Source organism: Oncorhynchus keta, chromosome 10 (genome assembly GCF_023373465.1).
Source record: "Oncorhynchus keta strain PuntledgeMale-10-30-2019 chromosome 10, Oket_V2, whole genome shotgun sequence".
NCBI classification, from domain to species: Eukaryota; Metazoa; Chordata; class Actinopteri; order Salmoniformes; family Salmonidae; genus Oncorhynchus; species Oncorhynchus keta.
The window spans coordinates 56,026,663-56,046,356 of record NC_068430.1 but is presented as its reverse complement, the minus strand read 5'-3'; the positions used below and the strand labels follow the sequence as shown (position 1 = coordinate 56,046,356).

Sequence of the window (19,694 nt, the reverse complement as noted above, 5' to 3'; positions counted from 1 at the left end):
AAGACACCACTACTCAAGGACACCAATAAGAAGACTTGCTTGGGCCAAGAAACACGAGCAATGGACATTAGACCGGTGGAAATCTGTCCTTTGGTCTAATGAGTCCAAATTTGCAATTTTTGGTTCCAACTACTGTGTCTTTGTGAGATGCAGAGTAGGTGAATGGATGATCTCCGCATGTGTGGATCCCAGCATGAAGCATGGAGGTGGTGTGGGGGTGCTTTGCCAGTGACACTGTCTGTGATTTATTTAGAATTCAAGGCACACTTACCCAGCATGGCTACCACCGCATTCTGCAGTGATAAGCCATCCCATCTCGTTTGCACTTATTGGGACTGTCATTTGTTTTTCAACATGAAAATGACCCAACACACATCCAGTAATTTTTGTGTGTGTGTATATATATATATATATATATATATATATATATATATATAAAGTTTTCATGATGTGTACATCCCATATCTGTGACTCAACCAGTGCTCTCAACACACACTCCTCAATCATTCACATGATATATTATTTATTTATTTTACTGTGACCGGATGCCTATGATGTGAATGATTGAGGAGTGTGTGTTGAGAGCACTGGTTGAGTCACAGATATGGGATGTACACGTCATGAAAACTTTTTACCAGTTGTAGGTAGGCTGTTTAGATTGTCATTATGGAGAGACCTATTTCCAACCCTTTTTCCATAAAACATATTAATGCTCTAGAACTGATATAACTGTGACAAAGCACTGGAACATGACTTTAGGCGCACTAGAGCGCTTTAGATAAAGTCGTTCAGAGGTGGTTTAAAGTAAACTGCATTCTAATGTTGACTTTTCTTATGGCAGGGTTTCCCAAACTCTGTCCTTGGCACCCCATGGGGTGCACATCTGTTTTTTTTCCCCCTAGTACTACACAGCTGATTTCAAATATGCTAATCAACTAATCATAAAGCTTTGATCATTTGAGTCGTGTTATGGCAAAAACCAAAACGTGCACCTCTTGCATCTTGAGGACCGAGTTTGGGAAACACTTGCTGTGTCCGAATTCCCATACTAAAATACTGTTTACTACATACTATATACAATTAATTCCTTTTAGTATATTGTAAACAAACATTATCCTTTCAGTTGAGTGTTCTTTCGATTTGCCTGTCTATCGGAAGTTGATGCTGTTGCTATGCAACTTCTTGCTAGCATAACAAGTTACTAGCTCGACATCTTATGACTTCATTAACAATGTCCATTGGGACGCACAACGGCTATACCACTTACACAAGCTAAGAGTGACGGGAATAATCAAGTCAAGACACATTGGGTAGTTAGCATATAGTTAATATTGCAGGAGGTTGGTGCCACCTTAATTGGGGAAGATGGGCTCGTGGTAATGGCTGATGAGGAATGAGTTGAATGGTATCAAATACATTAAAAAACATGGTTTCCATGTGTTTTGATGCCAATCGCTTCCTTTCCAGCCATTATTATGAGCCGTCCTCCCCTCAGCAGCTTCCACTGGTTAATATACTGGCAAGTTTGATGTGTTATTAGCCAACTAACGTTAGGTATCTAGCTAATATACTGGTCCATACAAGCAACTGCTGTAATGATATGCGGTTCGTAAGGTTAGTGTAGCTAACAAATTGTCAGCCAACATAACGTGTAACGTAATTTAAAAGTCATTACTTTATTACATTGCCAAACATTTTCGTAACATTTGCCATAATTTGTGAAAGCAAGCGATTTGTATCTGCTCTCATCGGACGTATATTTTCCTCTATTTTCTTCTAATCTGAAAATGTTGTGAAGCCATGCCCATTTTCTGAAGAATTGCATTATAGGCCCTAAAACCAACTGACATTAAATGTGAAGAATGATACATTTGCAGCTGTTGGCCATCAAGTATGCTATTACTTTATATGCCATTGTTGGCTACTGTAACCTACCATTTGATACAATATGTTGAAATAAGTAATAGCAAATCAATTTCTGCCGCTTATTTATTTTTAATTTCAACTTTATTTATCCAGGAAAGCTAGTTGAGAACAAGTTCTCATTTACAACTGCGACCTTGCCAAGTAAGCAGGGTTGGTCCTGGTCAGTTCCTGTATGGGTGACCAGATGCTGCTGGAAGTGGTGTTGGAGGGCCAGTAGGAGGCACTCTTTCCTCTGATTGGGGACACTGCCCTGTGTAGGGTGCCATCTTTCGGATGGGACGTTAAACGGGTGTCCTGACTTTCTGAGGTCATTAAAGATCCCATGGCACCTATCGTAAGAGTAGGGGTGTTAACCCCGGTGTCCTGGCTAAATTCCCAATCTGGCCCTCAAACCATCACGGTCACCTAATAATCCCCAGTTTACAATTGGCTCAATAATCCCCCTCCTCTCCCCTGTAACTATTCCCCAGGTCGTTGCTGAAAATGAGAATGTGTTCTCAGTCAACTTACCTGGTAAAATAACGGATAAAATAAAAAATAAAGCAAAGTAGTGCGACACGAACAACAACACAGAGTTACACATGAAATAAACAAGCGTACAGTCAATAACACAATAGAAAAAGTCTACATACAGTGTGTGCAAATGACGTAAGGAGGTAAGGCAATAAACAGGCCGTTTTATTTATTTATTTATTTTAATTACATTTTTTATTTCACCTTTATTTAACCAGGTAGGCTAGTTGAGAACAAGTTCTCATTTGCAACTGCGACCTGGCCAAGATAAAGCATAGCAGTGTGAACAGACAACAACACAGAGTTACACATGGAGTAAACAATAAACAAGTCAATAACATAGAAAAAAAAGAATCTATATACATTGTGTGCAAAAGGCATGAGGAGGTAGGCAATAAATAGGCCAAATGAGTGAATAATGACAATTTAGCACATTAACACTGTAGTGATAAGTGATCAGATGAACAGGTAGAGATACTGATGTGCAAAAGAGCAGAAAAGTAAATAAAATAAAAACAGTATGGGGAGGAGGTAGGTAAACTGGGCGGGTTTTATACCGATGGACTATGTACAGCTGCAGCGATCAGTTAGCTGCTCAGATAGCAGATGTTTAAAGTTGGTGAGGGAGATAAAAGTCTCTAACTTCAGAGATTTTTGCAATTTGTTCCAGTCGCAGGCAGCAGAGAACTGGAAGGAAAGGCGGCCAAATTAGGTTTTGGCTTTAGGGATGATCTGTGAGATACACCTGCTGGAGCGCATGCTACGGGTGGGTGTTGCCATCGTGACCAGTGAACTGAGATAAGGCGGAGCTTTACCTAGCATAGACTTGTAGATGACCTGGAGCCAGTGGGTCTGGCGACGAACATGTAGCGAGGGCCAGCCGACTAGAGCATACAGCTCGCAGTAGTGGGTGGTATATGGTGCTTTAGTAACAAAACAGATGGCACTGTGATAAACTGCATCCAGTTTGCTGAGTAGAGTATTGGAAGCTATTTTGTAGATGACATCGCCGAAGTCGAGGATCGGTAGGATAGTCAGGGTAAGTTTTGTGGCGTGAGTGAAGGAGGCTTTGTTGCGAAATAGAAAGCCAACTCTAGATTTGATTTTGGATTGGAGATGGTTGATATGAGTCTGGAAGGAGAGTTTACAGTCTAGCCAGACACCTAGGCACTTATAGATGTCCACATATTCTAGGTCGGAACCATCCAGGGTGGTGATGATAGTCGGGCGTGCGGGTGCAGACAGCGAACGGTTGAAAAGCATGCATTTGGTTTTACTAGCATTTAAGAGCAGTTGGAGGCCACGGAAGGAGTGTTGTATGGCATTGAAGCTCGTTTGGAGGTTAGATAGCACAGTGTCCAAGGAAGGGCCAGAAGTATACAGAATGGTGTCGTCTGCGTAGAGGTGGATCAGGGAATCGCCCGCAGCAAGAGCAACATCATTGATATATACAGAGAAAAGAGTCGGCCCGAGAATTGAACCCTGTGGTACCCCCAGAGGTCCGGACAACAGGCCCTCCGATTTGACACACTGAACTCTGTCTGAGAAGTAGTTGACGAACCAGGAGACTCACTCATTTGAGAAGCCTGAAACCAAGGCTGTTGAGTCTGCCGATAAGAATACGGTGATTGACAGAGTCGAAAGCCTTGGCCAGGTCGATGAAGATGGCTGCACAGTACTGTCTTTTATCGATGGCGGTTATGATATCGATTACAGCTCTGTTTGCCATTACTACATACCCTTGTCCCTTCATTATTATTTGTGATTGTGCAACATGGAATTGTAACAGATGTTATGTGACCAATACAATATGATTTGTTAAATGGAATCCACAAATATTCTTACTGTATGGTGATTGATTGCATGTCTACATCACTACAGCCTGCAGTGTATTTCTTTACTTCTCACCCCATGTAATGATCAGAAATATCATCAAGGACAACAACCACCCGAGCCACTGCCTGTTCACCCCACTATCATCCAGAAGGCGAGGTCAGTACAGGTGCATCAAAGCAGGGACCGAGAGACTGAAAAACAGTTTCTATCTCAAGGCCATCAGACTGTTTAACAGCCACCACTAACATTGAGTGGCTGCTGCCAACATACTGACTCAACTCCAGCCACTTTAATAATGGAAAAATTGATGTCTATCACTAGCCACTTTAAACAATGCCACTTAATACTGTATAATGTTTACATACCCTACATTACTCATCTCATTGTTAGGTTAGATTACTCGTTGGTTATTACTGCACTGTCGGAACTAGAAGCACAAGAATTTCGCTACACTCGCATTAACATCTGCTAACCATGTGTATGTGACAAATAAGATTTGATTTTGATTTCAATTCAATCACATGAAGGACAAACCCTTCATTGTACAGAAAAGGATTAGACTATACATGTACATCAGTTCATATAAGTTACTTGGTAAACAATATGAAAGGACTAGACTACATGTACATCAGTCCACATAAGTTACTTGGTAAACAATATGAAAGGACTAGACTACATGTACATCAGTTCACATAAGTTACTTGGTAAACAATATGAAAGGACTAGACTACATGTACATCAGTCCACATAAGTTACTTGGTAAACAATATGAAAGGACTAGACTACATGTACATCAGTCCACATAAGTTACTTGGTAAACAATATGAAAGGACTAGACTACATGTACATCAGTTCATATAAGTTACTTGGTAAACAATATGCCAAGCGATGTGCCAATCAGCCAAATGCACTTGGTATTGATCCCACAACGGGTGTCTGGGGTGCTTTCTCATTAAGGGTCGGTTTTCCGGGCACAGATTAAGCCTCTGAAATTGCCAGTGTAGAAATCCCCTACAATAAACAATGTGTAGCCTATAATCATGTATTCAGTTTTATTCACACTTAATAGACAATCAACACATTTTTATTGGTTTGGAGACAACAATATTACAGATGAGACAAATTGTAGGCTATAACATGGGACACATTATAGTAACATCTAGATAAATACATTAACTCGGGGAAGTATTGGGACCCATTTGAATGTTCACCTTTTGTTAGGTTACAGCCTTATTCTAAAATGGATTACATATTTTTTTCCTCATCAGTCTATACACAATATCCCATAATGACAAAGAAAAAACACGATTTTGACATTTTTGCTAATGTATTAAATATTTTAAAAAGTGAAATATCACATTTACAGTGTTCAGATCCTTTACTAAGTACTTTGTTGAAGGATCTTCGGCAGCGATTACAGCCTCAATTATTCTTGGGTACGACGCTACAAGCTTGGCACACCTGTATTTGGGGAGTTTCTCCCATTCTTCTCTGCGGATCCTCTCAACCTCTCTCAGGTTGTATGGGGAGCGTTGCTACACAGCTATTTTCAGGTCCCTCCAGAGATGTTTGATCCGGTTCAAGTCCGGGCTCTGGATGGGCCACTCTAGGACATTCAGAGACTTGTCCCAAAGCCACTCCTGCGTTGTCTTGGCAGAGTACTTGGGGTCATTGTCCTGTTGTAAGGTGAACATTCACCCCAGTCTGAGGTCCTGAGCGGTCTAGAGCAGGTCTCATCAATGATCTCTCTGTACTTTGTTCTGTTCATCTTTGACTAGTCTACCAGTCCATGCTTACTTAAAAACATTCCCACAGCATGATGCTGCCACCACAATGCTTCACCGTCAGGTTTCCTCTAGAAGTGACACATGGCATTCAGGCCAAAGAGTTCAATCTTGGTTTCATTAGACTAGACCATCTTGTTTCTCATGGTCTGAGAGTCTTTAAGTGCCTATTTGCAAACTCCAAGTGGGCTTTCATGTGCTTTTTACTGAAGAGTGGCTTCTGTCTGGCAACTCTACCATAAAGGCCTGAGTTGCCTGACTTACATAGGGACACTCATAGTCAATCTTAAATGAATCACTCCTTATTGTCAGTAAGCTGGAAAGGTCACCATTTTTATTTTATTTTTATTTCACCTTTATTTAACCGTGAAGGTCAGTTGAGAACAAGTTATAATTTATAACTGCGACCTGGCCAAGATAAAGCAAAGCAGTGCGACAAAAAACAACAACACAGAGTTACACATGGGAATAAACAAACGTACAGTCAATAACACAATAGAAAAATGTATATACAGTGTGTGCAAATGTAAGATTAGGGAGGTAAGGCAATAAATAGGCCATAGTGGTGAAATAATTACAATTTAACATTAACACTGGAGTGATAGATGTGCAGATGAAGATGTGCAAGTAGAGATACTTTGGTGCAAAAAATAAATAACATTATGGGGATGAGGTAGTTGGGTGGGCTATTTACAGGTGGGCTGTGTACAGGTGCAATGATCGGAAAGCTGCTCTGACAGCTGATGCTTAAAGCTAGTGAGGGAGATATAAGTCTCCAGCTTCAGTGATTTTTGCAATTCGTTCCAGTCATTGGCAGCAGAGAACTGGAAGGAAAGGCTGCCAAAGGATGAGTTTGCTTTTGGGGATGACCAGTGAAATACACCTGCTGGAGCGTGTGCTAGGGGTGGGTGTTGCTATGGTGACCAGTGAGCTGAGATAAGGCGGTACCTAGCAAAGACTTATAGATGACCTGGAGCCAGTGGGTTTGGCGACAAATATGAAGCGAGGGCCAGCCAATGAAAGCATATAGGTCGCAGTGGTGGGTAGTATATGAGGCTTTGGTGACAAAACAGATGGCACTGTGATAGACTACATCCAGTTTGCTGAGTAGTGTTGGAGGCTATTTTGTAAATGACATCGCCGAAGTCAAGGATCGGTAGGATAGTTTTACGAGGGTATTTTGGCAGTGTGAGTGAAGGAGGCTTTGTTTTGCAAAATAAGAAGCCGATTCTAGATTACATTTTTGATTGGAGATGCTTAATGTGAGTCTGGAAGGAGAGTTTGCAGTCTAACCAGACAGGTATTTGTAGTTGTCCACATATTCTAAGTCAGAACCGTCCAGAGTAGTGATGCTCGTCGGGCTGACAGATGCGGGCATCGATCGGTTGAAGAGCATGCATTTAGTTTTACTAGCATTTAAGAGCAGTTGGAGGCCACAGAAGGAGTGTTGACTGGCATTGAAGCTCGTCTGGAGGTTTGTTAACATAGTGTCCAAAGAAGGGCCAGATGTACACAGAACGGTGACGTCTGCGAAGAGGTGGATCAGAGAATCACCTGCGGCATGAGCGGCATCATTGATATATGCAGAGAAAAGAGTCAGCCTGAGAATTGAACCCTGTGGCACCCCCATAGAGACTGCCAGAGGTCCGGGCAACCGGCCCTCAGATTTGACACACTGAACTCTATCTGAGAAGTAGTCGGTGAACCAGGTGAGGCAGTCATTTTAGAAACCAAGGCTGTAGTGTCTGCCGATAAGAATGTGGTGTTTGACAGAGTCGAAAGCCTTGGCCAGGTCGATGAAGAAGGCATCACTGTACTGTCTTTTATCGATGGCGGTTATGATATTGTTTAGGTCCTTGAGTGTGGCAGACGTGCGCCCATGACCAGCTCAGAAACCAGATTGCATAACGGAGAAGGTACGGTGGGATTCGAAATGGTTGGTGATATGTCTGTTAACTTGGCTTTCGAAGACTTTAGAAAGGCAGGGCAGGGTAGATATAGGTTTGTAACAGTTTGGGTCTAGAGTGTCTCCCCCTTTGAAGAGGGGGATGACCGCGGCAGCTTTCCAATCTTTATGGATCTTAGGTGATACGAAAGAGAGGTTGAACAGGCTAGTAATAGGGGTTGCAACAATTGTGGCGTATAATTTTAGGAAGAGAGGATCCAGATTGTCTAGCCCAGCTGATTTGTATAGGTCCAGAATTTGCTTGGGCAAGTTGTTGCAAGGGGTACAGAGCTGTTGGCCGGGGTTGGGGTAGCCAGGTGGAAAGCATGGCCAGCTATAGGGAAATGCTTATTAAAATTCTCGATTATCGTAGATTTCTCGGTGGTGACGGTGTTTCCTAGCCTCAGTGCAGTGGGCAGCTCGGAGGTGCTCTTATTCTCCGTGGACTTTACATTGTCCCAAAACTTTTTGGAATTTGTGCTACAGGATGCAGATTTCTGTTTGAAAAAGCTAGCCTTTGCTTTCCTAACTGAGTCTGTATATTGGTTCCTTCCTTGAAAAGTTGCATATCGCAGGGGCTGTTTGATGCAAATGCAGTACACCACAGGATGTTTTTGTGCTGGTCAAGAGCAGTCAGGTCTGGAGTGAACCAAGGGCTATATCTACAATCAAACTTAGATGCATAAGTACTGGTCTGAAGTGAGTTCTAAAATGGTATTCCTTACATAGTCTTATATACTGCTATCTAAACCTACATCAACATGATTCCTTGGATCGGTTCCTACATGTGACTGGCTCCGTCTCGTATCCTAACTTAAAGGACATATTGTGGGAGTTATGCCAGATGTGTGCCTTTCCAAATCATGTCCAATCAATTGAATTTACCACAGGTGGACTCCAAAAAAGTTATAGAAATATCTCAAGAATGATCAATGGAAACAGGATGCACCTGAGCTCAATTTCTAGTCTCATAGCAAAGGGTCTGAATACTTATGTAACTAAGGTATTTCTGTTTTTTATTATTTTTTATTAATGTGCAAAAAAATCTAAAAACCTGTGGAAAAAGTCAAGGGGTGTGAATACTTTACGAAGGCACTGTATGTTGTCGCAAGTAGGATATTTAACTTACTTATGTCAGCAATTTGCACATGTAGGTCTATGTCATTTGATACAGCTGTTTTACATTTTTAAATAGTCATCCACCCAAAACAGTAAACATGCAGTTAAAACAACCCATGATAGGTGGCGACATCAACCATTTCTGAGCATGTAGTGCTTTTTGCTTCTAAAATAAACAGAAGGTGGTCTCCCACAATGCTTTAGCTCTGACTTGAAGTTGCAGTTGGTGAGGAGCAACTGCAGAAATTTCCTGCCGAAAGTTCATAACCTTTCATCACATGGTTGTAAAGGTCATGCAGCTGACATGTAGGTTGGTGGGTCGTAGCTAGCCCTTGATCATGACTCGGTGTCATTACATTACACACTAGAGTCATTGGACAAAGGCGTCTTCTGTGCGTGGGAGTTTTGTTGAGAGCCCTGATGCTTGGTCTGAACATTAACATGCATGACTTGTGGTATGGTTTTGGAAGCATAAGGACCTTATTTTTGATGTCAGCGAGCAAAAAAAAAAGAAGTTAAATTGATACACAACTTTATAGGGTTAGTGTTCCCACACGGCCATATCGCCATGTTACAGTGTGTGTTTACGGAAGACAGACGGAGGACAAAGGGACCACCTGTGCTAATTAGCTATCTAGTATGCTCCGAACACCTGAAGAACAAGACGGCCGCCAGAAATCTGTTGTACCCTGAAAAATACTGTAGGCTGCAACTGTGCCAAAACCAGTTAAAACAGTGTACAGTAACTGGTACTGTATATGTTTTTTGTAATTCGTATGATATGTTACGAATCCAATTTGTACTATATGCAAACAAATGTGTTGTGCTTAAGATCCTGGAGTGCATCTTGAAGTACCAGTACTTTAGTTTACACCACTGCTGATAGCATCCCAACCCGCCATATTTCAGCCTGCACAAGCCCTGTGATATGTGTTAGCCATCTGAAAACTGATCTCCTCATTGGCACAACTCTGCTTAGATCGCCATTTTTTCATTTACTTGTTTAGCGAGCTGGTTAATGCTGTCACTACTGGCAAGTACTGAGCTAGCCTAGCTAGCTAGCAATATTTAGCTATTAATGTTAATTATAAACTGTGTGGTTCAAGCCCTGAATGCTGATTGGCTGACAGCTGTGGTATATTATACCGTATACTGGTATGACAACTTTTATTTTTACTGCTCTTTTTACATTGGTAACCAGTTTATAATAACAATAAGCCACCTCGGGGGTTTGTGGTATATTGTCAATATACCACGACTAAGTGTGTGTCGTGCACATATACCACACCCCCTCGGGCCTTATTGCTTAACCTGGCTTCCAAAAGCACCCGACCTCAACCCAATTGAGATGGTTTGGGAAGAGTTGGACCGCAGACTGAAGGATAAGCAGCCAACAAGTGCTCAGCATATGTGGGAACTCCTTCAAGACTGTTGGAAAAGCATTCCAGGTTAAGCTTGTTGAGAAAATGCCAAGAGTGTGCAAAGCTGTCAAGGCAAAGGAAATCTAAAATATATTTTGATTTGTTTAATACTTTTTTGGTTACTACATGATTCCATATGTGTTTTTTCCTCGTTGTGATGTCTTCACTATTATTCTACAATGTAGAAAATTGTACAAATAAAGACATACCCTTGATTGAGTAGGTGTGTCCAAACTTTTGACTGGTACTGTATACTGAACAAAAATATAAATGCAACCATTGTTGGACCCATGTTTCATGAGCTGAAATAAAATAAAACATCCCATATACACAAAAAAAAGCTTATTTCTCTCAAATTGGTTTACATCCCTGTTAGTGAGAATTTCTCCTTTGCCAAGATTATCCACCCACCTGACAGGTGTAGCATATCAAGAAGCTGAATAAACAGCATGATCATTACAGAGGTGCACCTTGTGCTGGGGACAATAAAAGGCCACTCTAAAATGTGCAGTTTTGTCAAACAACACAATGCCATGGATGTCTCAAGCTTTGAAGGAGTGTGCAATTGGCATGCTGACTGCAGAATATCCACCAGAGCTGTTGCCAGATAATGTAATGTTTATTTTTCTACCATAGCCGCCTCCAATGTCATTTTAGAGGATTTGGCAGTACGTCCAACCGGCCTCACAAGTGCAAACCACATGTAACCATGCCAGCCCAGCAGTTTAATGAAGTAGCCTAAAAGTTGCTGCAATTCCTTGTCACCAACTACACCATGCAGCCATCGCCTGTTTTTGGTTTACTCATGCACATGTGACCAAATACATGACTGAAACAGGAACCAACGTTTGCCGTTATTCTAAAAGCTACAGGGGAGACACATGAAAGTGATCTTTAACAAATGAATTGTACACCTGTTATGTTTTAAGTTTATGAGTGTGTGATTTATAGATTTAATTTATTTTGACATTTAGAAAGAAAAACTTTTATGAACAATAGCAGGTATGTTGACACTGCCATGTTGGTCTGAGCTTATGACTGTATATATGAAAGAACAAAGCCATCGATCACGTGACACCGTTCGTTGTGGAAAAAGTACCCAATTGTCACTCTTGAGTAAAAGTAAAGATACTTTAATAGAAAATGACTCAAGTAACGGTGAAAGTCATCCAGTAAAATACTACTTGAGTAAAAGTATTTGGTTTTAAATATACTTAAGTATCAAAAGTAAATATATAAATAATTTCTAATTCCTTATATAAAACAAACCAGACGGCATCATTTATTTAATTTTTTAAGGATAGCCGGGGGCATGCTCTAACACTCAGACATAATTCACAAACGAAGCATGTGTTTAATGAGTCTGCCAGATCAGAGGCAGTAGGGATGACCAGGGATGTTCTCTTGATAAGTGTGTGAATTAGACAATTGTCCTGTTGTGCTAAACATTCAAAATGTAACGAGTACTTTGGGGTGTCAGGGAAAATGTATGGAGTAAAAAGTACATCATTTCTTCAGGAATGAAGTGAAGTAAAAGTTGTCAAAAAACATAAACAGTAAAGGTAAGTCGAGATACCCCAAAAAAACGACTTAAGTAGTACTTTCAAGTATTTTTACTTACACACGTTAAACCACTGAAGAATCAAAAGTGCAATTGAAGCCAAATTAAGTTAGTTAACCTCTACGGGATCAGTCCCCCCACAGGACATATATCTGATATAGTCAGAAAGCTTAAATTCTTGTTAATCTAACTGCGCCTTCCAATTTACAGTAGCTATTACAGTGAAAGAATACCATGCTATTGTTTGAGGAGAGTGCATAATTATGAACTTAAATGTATTAATAAACCACATTTGGACAGTATTGATACAACATTTTGAACATATATGCAATGGTTCACTTGATCAGTCTAAAACTTTGCACATACACTGCTGCCATCTCATGGCCAAAATCTAAATTGTGCCTGGGCTGGAATAATACATTATGGCATTTCTCTTGCATTTCAAAGATGACAGTAAACATACATGTTTTTTTCTTTGTATTATCTTTTACCCAATCTAATGTGTTAAATTCTCTTACATGAATTTAACATTTCCAAACTTTAAAGTGTTTCCTTTCAAATGTTATCAAGAATATGCATATCCTTGCTTCAGGTTCTGAGCTACAGGCAGTTAGATTTGGATATGTCATTTTGGGCTCAAATAGAGAGAAAAAAATACAAATAAAAACAGGGTCCAATAGTTCTTAATATGGTGTCTCATGGACACGTTAACATGTGCATTTTGAGCTACTCCAGGAAGTGACATTGCAGGCTAGCTCATTGAGTAACTACATTGAAGGCCGACCGGGGTACTGCAGGCTGCCATTAGCAACTAAATAATCCTAAAAACTTCTTCTGTGTGCGATACAATAAAATGTTCATGATTGTCTTCTAAAGATGTTTGTATTTACATGAAGATTGACCACGAAGATTACAATATTTCCATTCACTTTAATGGATGGGGGATCCTGTTTTTGGCTAACGATGCTTGCAGTACCGCAGTCATTCTCCTCTGGGTTGTTGTTGTCATTCACCAAAAATTGAGACCTCTGCAAAAACGTCAAAATTAATTACAGATGTGTTTTCTTTATGTTTTTTCGATTAATTCAGACTATTTTGAGGAGGTGTATACTAGCTATTTTGTTGCCACGTGCCGCAAGATGGACAAACAGTAATGTTGCCTAGTATGCGGGCGCTTTTAGCCTAACTACTCGAACACACTCAATGCGTGCAGTGTGCACCCATCCATGAAAATCGAGATAAGAGTAATTATCTCGGACAAATGTAATTAGTATGCAGTAGTAGTTTAATCAGATTTATTGGAGACGGTCAAGGGTCTTTATTTAAACTATCTAATTTCTTACATGGGATAGATTAATTGATCAAATGAAAAACAATATATTGCAGAAATCAGAATACTCAGTTGAAATCGTAATTATAGCACTAATGTTATAAATCAGAAAACTATAATTATTACTGTAGTTTACGAAGTTTATCATACAAAAAGCCCTTTAATAACTTACTCTGGCCACCAGAGGGAAACCTTTGCTTGTATACAGCCCATGAAATGTCACAATGGGGCTCCAGTTTGCTCCTCACAGTAGTAGTATAAAGCAAGGTATACATTTTCATTAGTGTCATTCCATGCCGACATTTATACCCATTGCATTTATACCCATTGGGTGTAAAACAAATGGGATAACTTTGGCTGTTGTTTGACTTCTTATAAGAAATTGAACTGGAATGAAAATGAGATGTTGACAAAAGTGCAAACAATTATTTAGCACCTCACTCTCAAATATTGTAGTGCCCTTAACCCAACACCTATAGTGAGTGACCTCATCAAGAGGTTCGACGCTCTTGGCGCAACGGCAAAGGTAGGGCTCAGTTTAATCCGAAGCGCTGAAGAACCGTTTTATAGTGTGATTGACCAATTTAAAGGCAATGTTCCAGCGGTCGTGGAGACTGCATTCACAGTAAAGGCTGCATGTCAGCTCAATCGGAAATGACCTTCAAATGTGAGAGTCGCTGGACCCGAGTTTGAGTCCCAGTCGTGGACCCGAGTTTCAGTCCCAGCCCCCTGATTTTGCTACAATATTATTCTTCGTTGTGGGGTTCAATAAAATATAAAGATAAAAGGCCTAACTAATCATGAAAAATATTTCTAACCATTTCAAAGGGAAATTGGGCAGACATGCATTGTTTTCCAACCTCTTGGTTTTTCTCATATCTAAATTCAAAATGTTAAGTTAAGAGCCCTCTGTTCATGCATAAACTGTTTTTTAATGTTTTTTAAATCAAACATTTACATTTGAAGTACAGGTTGTTTTGCAAATGTAAAATGTGGTCAATGCAAAACTATCTTATTGCAATCATTTGCATAGGTCTGCTTAAAGAACCTTACATCATTTATTCACGATTTTATACAATTCTTTAGAGAACAACAATTTACATAAAGGTCTCGTTTTTCATCCATGCTCATTAAAGACATGCTTGCGGCCAAGACTGAAGGCAAACGAGTCGTCTTTGGGGTGTGGTTTGATGTGGGTGTTTCTTTGTCATTCAATCACGACAAACAATTGCAGCAATGAGTACAGCGAGGTAAACTAAGTTGAGGGCTTCCTGACTGACTTGCCATCTTAAGATGGTCAGCTAATTCAATTCTATGTGAAGGCTAAAGCCGGCACTAACCTTGTGTTCAGTAGTGGGAAAGTTTTAAATTGTCAAACTTGAGGTAAAGTAAAGATACCTTAATAGACAATGACTCAAGTAAAAGTGAAACTCACCCAGGAAAATAATACTTGAGTAAAAGTCTAAAAGTATCCCACTTCAAAATGTACTTAAGTACAGTGGTGGAAAATGTTCTCAATTGTCATACCTGAGTAAAATTAAAAATAAATGCTATACATAAAATTCCTTACATAAAGCAAACCAGACGGCACAGTTGTTTATTACATTTTTTATTTACGGACAGCCAGGGGTACACTCCAACACTCAGACATAATTTACAAATGCAGTATTTGTGTTTAGTGAGACCACCAGATCAGAGGAAGAAGGGATGACAACGCGTTATATTGATAGGTGTGTGAATTGGACCATATCGTCCTGCCTGAGCATTCGAAATGTAACAAGTACTTTTGGGTGTCAGGGAAAATGTATGGGAGTAAAAAGTATATTTTCTATAGAAATGTAGTGGAATAAAAGAAAAGTTCTCAAAAATAGTAGTAAACTACAGATACCCCCCCAAAACGACTTAAGTAGTACATCAAAGTATTTTTACTTAAGTACTTTACACTTTTGCTTGTGTTTAGCCAAGCTGACAGCAGCTAGCTAGCATAGCTTTTTAGTAGCTGCAGCTGGTTATCCTCCTAGCTGATATGTCTCTGTCAAAATCAGTTATTGCAACATGGCAAGAGCCAGTGTCTGGAATGTGTTTCATAAGACACTCGTTCTACAACGCCTTGCTACCAAAGTAGCTTGCAAATTAGTTTCAACGTTTCATCATGTCATGTAAATACATGTTACCGTGGAAATGATATCGACTACTGCGAGTTGAATGCCCGAGGTCTTCAGTCAGCTCAGCTGTCCTACAACACAATATTCTATAACATTTACATTTACATTTAAGTCATTTAGCAGACGCTCTTATCCAGAGCGACTTACAAATTGGATAACTGGATGGTTTTGTCTCATCTCTCCTCATTAGATCTTTCCCGGGAGACAAATCCCAGAACTAATATCCCTACAGGTGTAGGATTAGTTTCAGGCCGGTGATGCCATTACACTATGTAACCAACTGTGACATGCTGTTCTATCGCCCTGGGTTGGTTTGGGTTTGTTGTAACCGATTATAGTCAGAAATCAGTAGTACCACCATAGCAAGTCTCCAAAGTGCTGCCTCCATACAGGTATCTGTGAACATATAGTCACTGTTCTATTACCAATAGCAGTTAGAATAGGTCATATCTGACACACAAACAGATACTATGTTGAAGTTTGAACGGGTCAGACTAAACCTACCTAATTCTGTTCTCCCCATCGACAACTGTTGGTGAGGCTGGAGGTGAGGTCTTTGCCAGAGCCCCATTGATGGGCATAGCAGCGTAGATCAGCTACTCGGTCGGTCGTCTGTCCTGTCGGTTGGTCGCATGCGCACACACAGAGCACTGATTGCATTATCAATAATGGTTATGATTAACCTGGTGGAACCAACCTGATCGCTGCGTTCACCTTTCTATTTCACTTCAGATATCATCAAATGTCAAGTGAAATAGAATGCTGAACACAGCGATCAGACTGGTTCCACCAGGCTACATTATGCCCATGGGCATTATATGCATCTAAGAAGTCGAAAATAAGAAACAAATAATGTCAGTATACATAAATTATGTTTCACAATTGGGGTATCAAATGTATCAAAGGAATGAAGTGGTTTACCTTCTGTATTTGTACAAATGATGAGCCTGTGAAAGTTGTTGATACTGACAAGTGAATGTTTCTGGACGGATACTTGCCAATATGTGGCTGACTGATCAAATTCATAGGAATGCTCACAGCGAGGGCTGGTCTGCATGATACTGATGAGGGCCCCTCCCACCCATCTCTTGAACAACCCCAGCAGGCAATCTTTCGAGGTGGTGTTAACTGGGATGACCTGTGACAGGGTGATATGATCGACATTCAAGTGGTAAATTGCATTTTGTTCGAAAGAAAGGAAAAAACTTTTTGCTAATGCACTTCACAACCAAAATTAGTCTACTAGTTCTATCTACTAGTTCTAACTAGCCTACTAGTTTATCAAGCCAGGTATTTTTTTATACAATTTTTCACGACACACATTACTTGGCATTGTTGATGAAGCTGTTAGTGACCCTAATTACTGTCTTGATGACACTAACAGAGGCCTCCATGATGGTGTGTCCTTTTCAAAGGAGTCGAGGGAGACTGGCAACAACGGAGGTGTGACAAAGGGGCAGACGAAGTGGTCTTCTGGTCAGGCTCCGGAGACGGGCACATCGTGCACCACTCCCTAGCATACTACTCGCCAATGTCCAGTCTCTTGACAACAAGGTAGATGAAATCCGATCAAGGGTAGCATTCCAGAGAGACATAAGAGACTATAACGTTCTTTGCTTCACGGAAACATGGCTCACTCGAGACACGCTATCGGAGTCGGGTACAGCCAGCTGGTTTCTTCAAACATTGCGCCGACAGAAACAAGCATCTTTCTGGTAAGAAGAAGGGTGGGGGGGTATGCCTTATGATTAATGAGACGTGGTGAGATCATAACATACAGGAACTCACCTGACTTAGAATTCCTCACAATCAAATGTATAGTATAGAGACAAAGTAGAGTCGCAATTCAACGGCTCAGACACAAGAGGTATGTGGCAGGGTCTACAGTCAATCATGGATTACAAAAAGAAAACCAGACCCGTCACGGACCACGATGTCTTGCTCCCAGACAGACTAAACAACTTTTTTGCTTGCTTTGAGGACAATACGGTGCCATTGACACGGCCCACTACCAAAACCTGCGGACTCTCCTTCACTGCAGCCGACGTGAGTAAAACATTTAAGCGTGTTAACCCTCGCAAGGCTGCAGGCCCAGACGGCATCCCCAGCCACGTCCTCAGAGCATGCGCAGACCAGCTGGCTGGTGTGTTTACGGACATATTCAATCAATCCTTATCGCAGTCTGCTGTTCCCACATGCTTCAAGAGGGACACCATTGTTCCTGTTCCCAAGAAAGCTAAGGTAACTGAGCTAAACGACTACTGCCCCGTAGCACTCACTTCTGTCATAATGAAGTGCTTTGAGAGACGAGTCAAGGACCATATCACCTCCACCCTACCTGACACCCTAGACCCACTCCAAGTTGCTTTACCGCCCCAATAGGTCCATAGACGACGTAATCGCAACCACACTGCCCTAACCCATCTAAACAAGAGGAATACCTATGTGAGAATGCTGTTCATCGACTACAGCTCAGCGTGTAACACCATAGTACCCTCCAAACTCGTCTCGACCCCACCCTGTGCAACTGGGTACTGGACTTCATGACGGGCCGCCCCCAGGTGGTGAGGGTAGGTAACAACATCTCCACCCCGCTGATCCTCAACACTGGGGCCCCACAAGGGTGCGTTCTCAGCCCTCTTCTGTACTTCCTATTCCCCACAACTGCGTGGCCATGCACGCCTCCAACTCAATCATCAAGTTTGCAGACGACACTACAGTGGTAGGCTTGATTACCAACAACGACAAGACAGCCTAGGTGAGGAGGTGAGGGCCCTCGGCGTGTGGTGTCAGGAAAATAACCTCACACTCAATGTCAACAAAACAAAGGAGATGATCATGGACTTCAGGAAACAGCAGAGGGAGCACCCCCCTATCCACATCAACAGAACAGTAGTGGAGAGGGTAGTAAGTTTGAAGTTCCTCGGCGTACACATCACGGACAACCTGAATTGGTCCACCCACACAGACAGCGTGGTGAAGGCGGCGCAGCAGCGCCTCTTCAACCTCAGGAGGCTGAAGAAATTCGGCTTGTCACCAAAAGCACACAAACTTCTACAGATGCACAATCGAGAGCATCCTGTCGGGCTGTATCACCGCCTGGTACGGCAACTATTCTGCCCACAACCGTAAGGCTCTCCAGAGGGTAGTGAGGTCTGCACAACGCATCACCGGGGGCAAACTACCTGCCCTCCAGGACACCTACACCACCCGATGTCACAGGAAGGCCAAAAATATCATCAAGGACAACAATCACCTGAGCCACTGCCTGTTCACCCCAATATCATCCAGAAGGCGAGGTCAGTACAGGTGCATCAAAGCAGGGACCGAGAGACTGAGAAACAGCTTCTATCTCAAGGCCATCAGACTGTTAAACAGCCACCACTAACATTGAGTGGCTGCTGCCAACACACTGACTCAACTCCAGCCACTTTAAAAATAGAAAAAATGATGAAACTTTAAACAATGCCACTTCATATAATGTTTACATACCCTACATTACTCATCTCATATGTATATACTGTACTCGATACCATCTACTGCATATTGCCTATGCTGTTCTGTACCATCACTCATTCATATATTTTTATGTACATATTCTTCATTCCTTTACACTTGTGTGTATAAGGTAGTTGTTGTGAAATTGTTAGGTTAGATGACTCGTTGGTTATTACTGCATTGTCGGAACTATAAGCACAAGCATTTTGCTGCACTCGCATTAACATCTGCTAACCATGTGTATGTGACAAATAAAATTTGATTTGATTTGGTAGCATTGCCTTTAAATTGTTTAACTTGGGTCAAATGTTTTGGGTAGCCTTCCACAAGCTTCCCACAATAAGTTGGGTGAATTTTGGCACATTCCTCCTGACAGAGTTGGTGAAACTGAGGTTTGTGGGCCTCCTTGCTCGCACACGCTTAGTTCTGCCCACAAATTTCCTATAGGAATGAGGTCAGGGCTTTGTGATGGCCAACTCCAATGCCTTGACTTTGTTGTCCTTAAGCCATTGTGCCACAACTTTGGAAGTATGCTTGGGATCACTCTCCATTTGGAAGACCAATTTGCGACCAAGCTTTAACTTCCTGACTGATGT

General features: G+C 41.3%; 1 long non-coding RNA gene across 1 annotated transcript; it reads right to left on the bottom strand.

Moving 5' to 3' along the window:
- Positions 1-15,028: 15,028 nt before the first annotated feature.
- On the bottom strand, positions 15,029-17,329 carry LOC118389551 (uncharacterized). The gene is made up of 2 exons (XR_004826761.2): positions 16,105-17,329; positions 15,029-15,996 (listed from the first exon to the last, which is right to left on the bottom strand). It is a non-coding gene; the product is annotated as an uncharacterized LOC118389551 (long non-coding RNA).
- Positions 17,330-19,694: the final 2,365 nt, after the last annotated feature.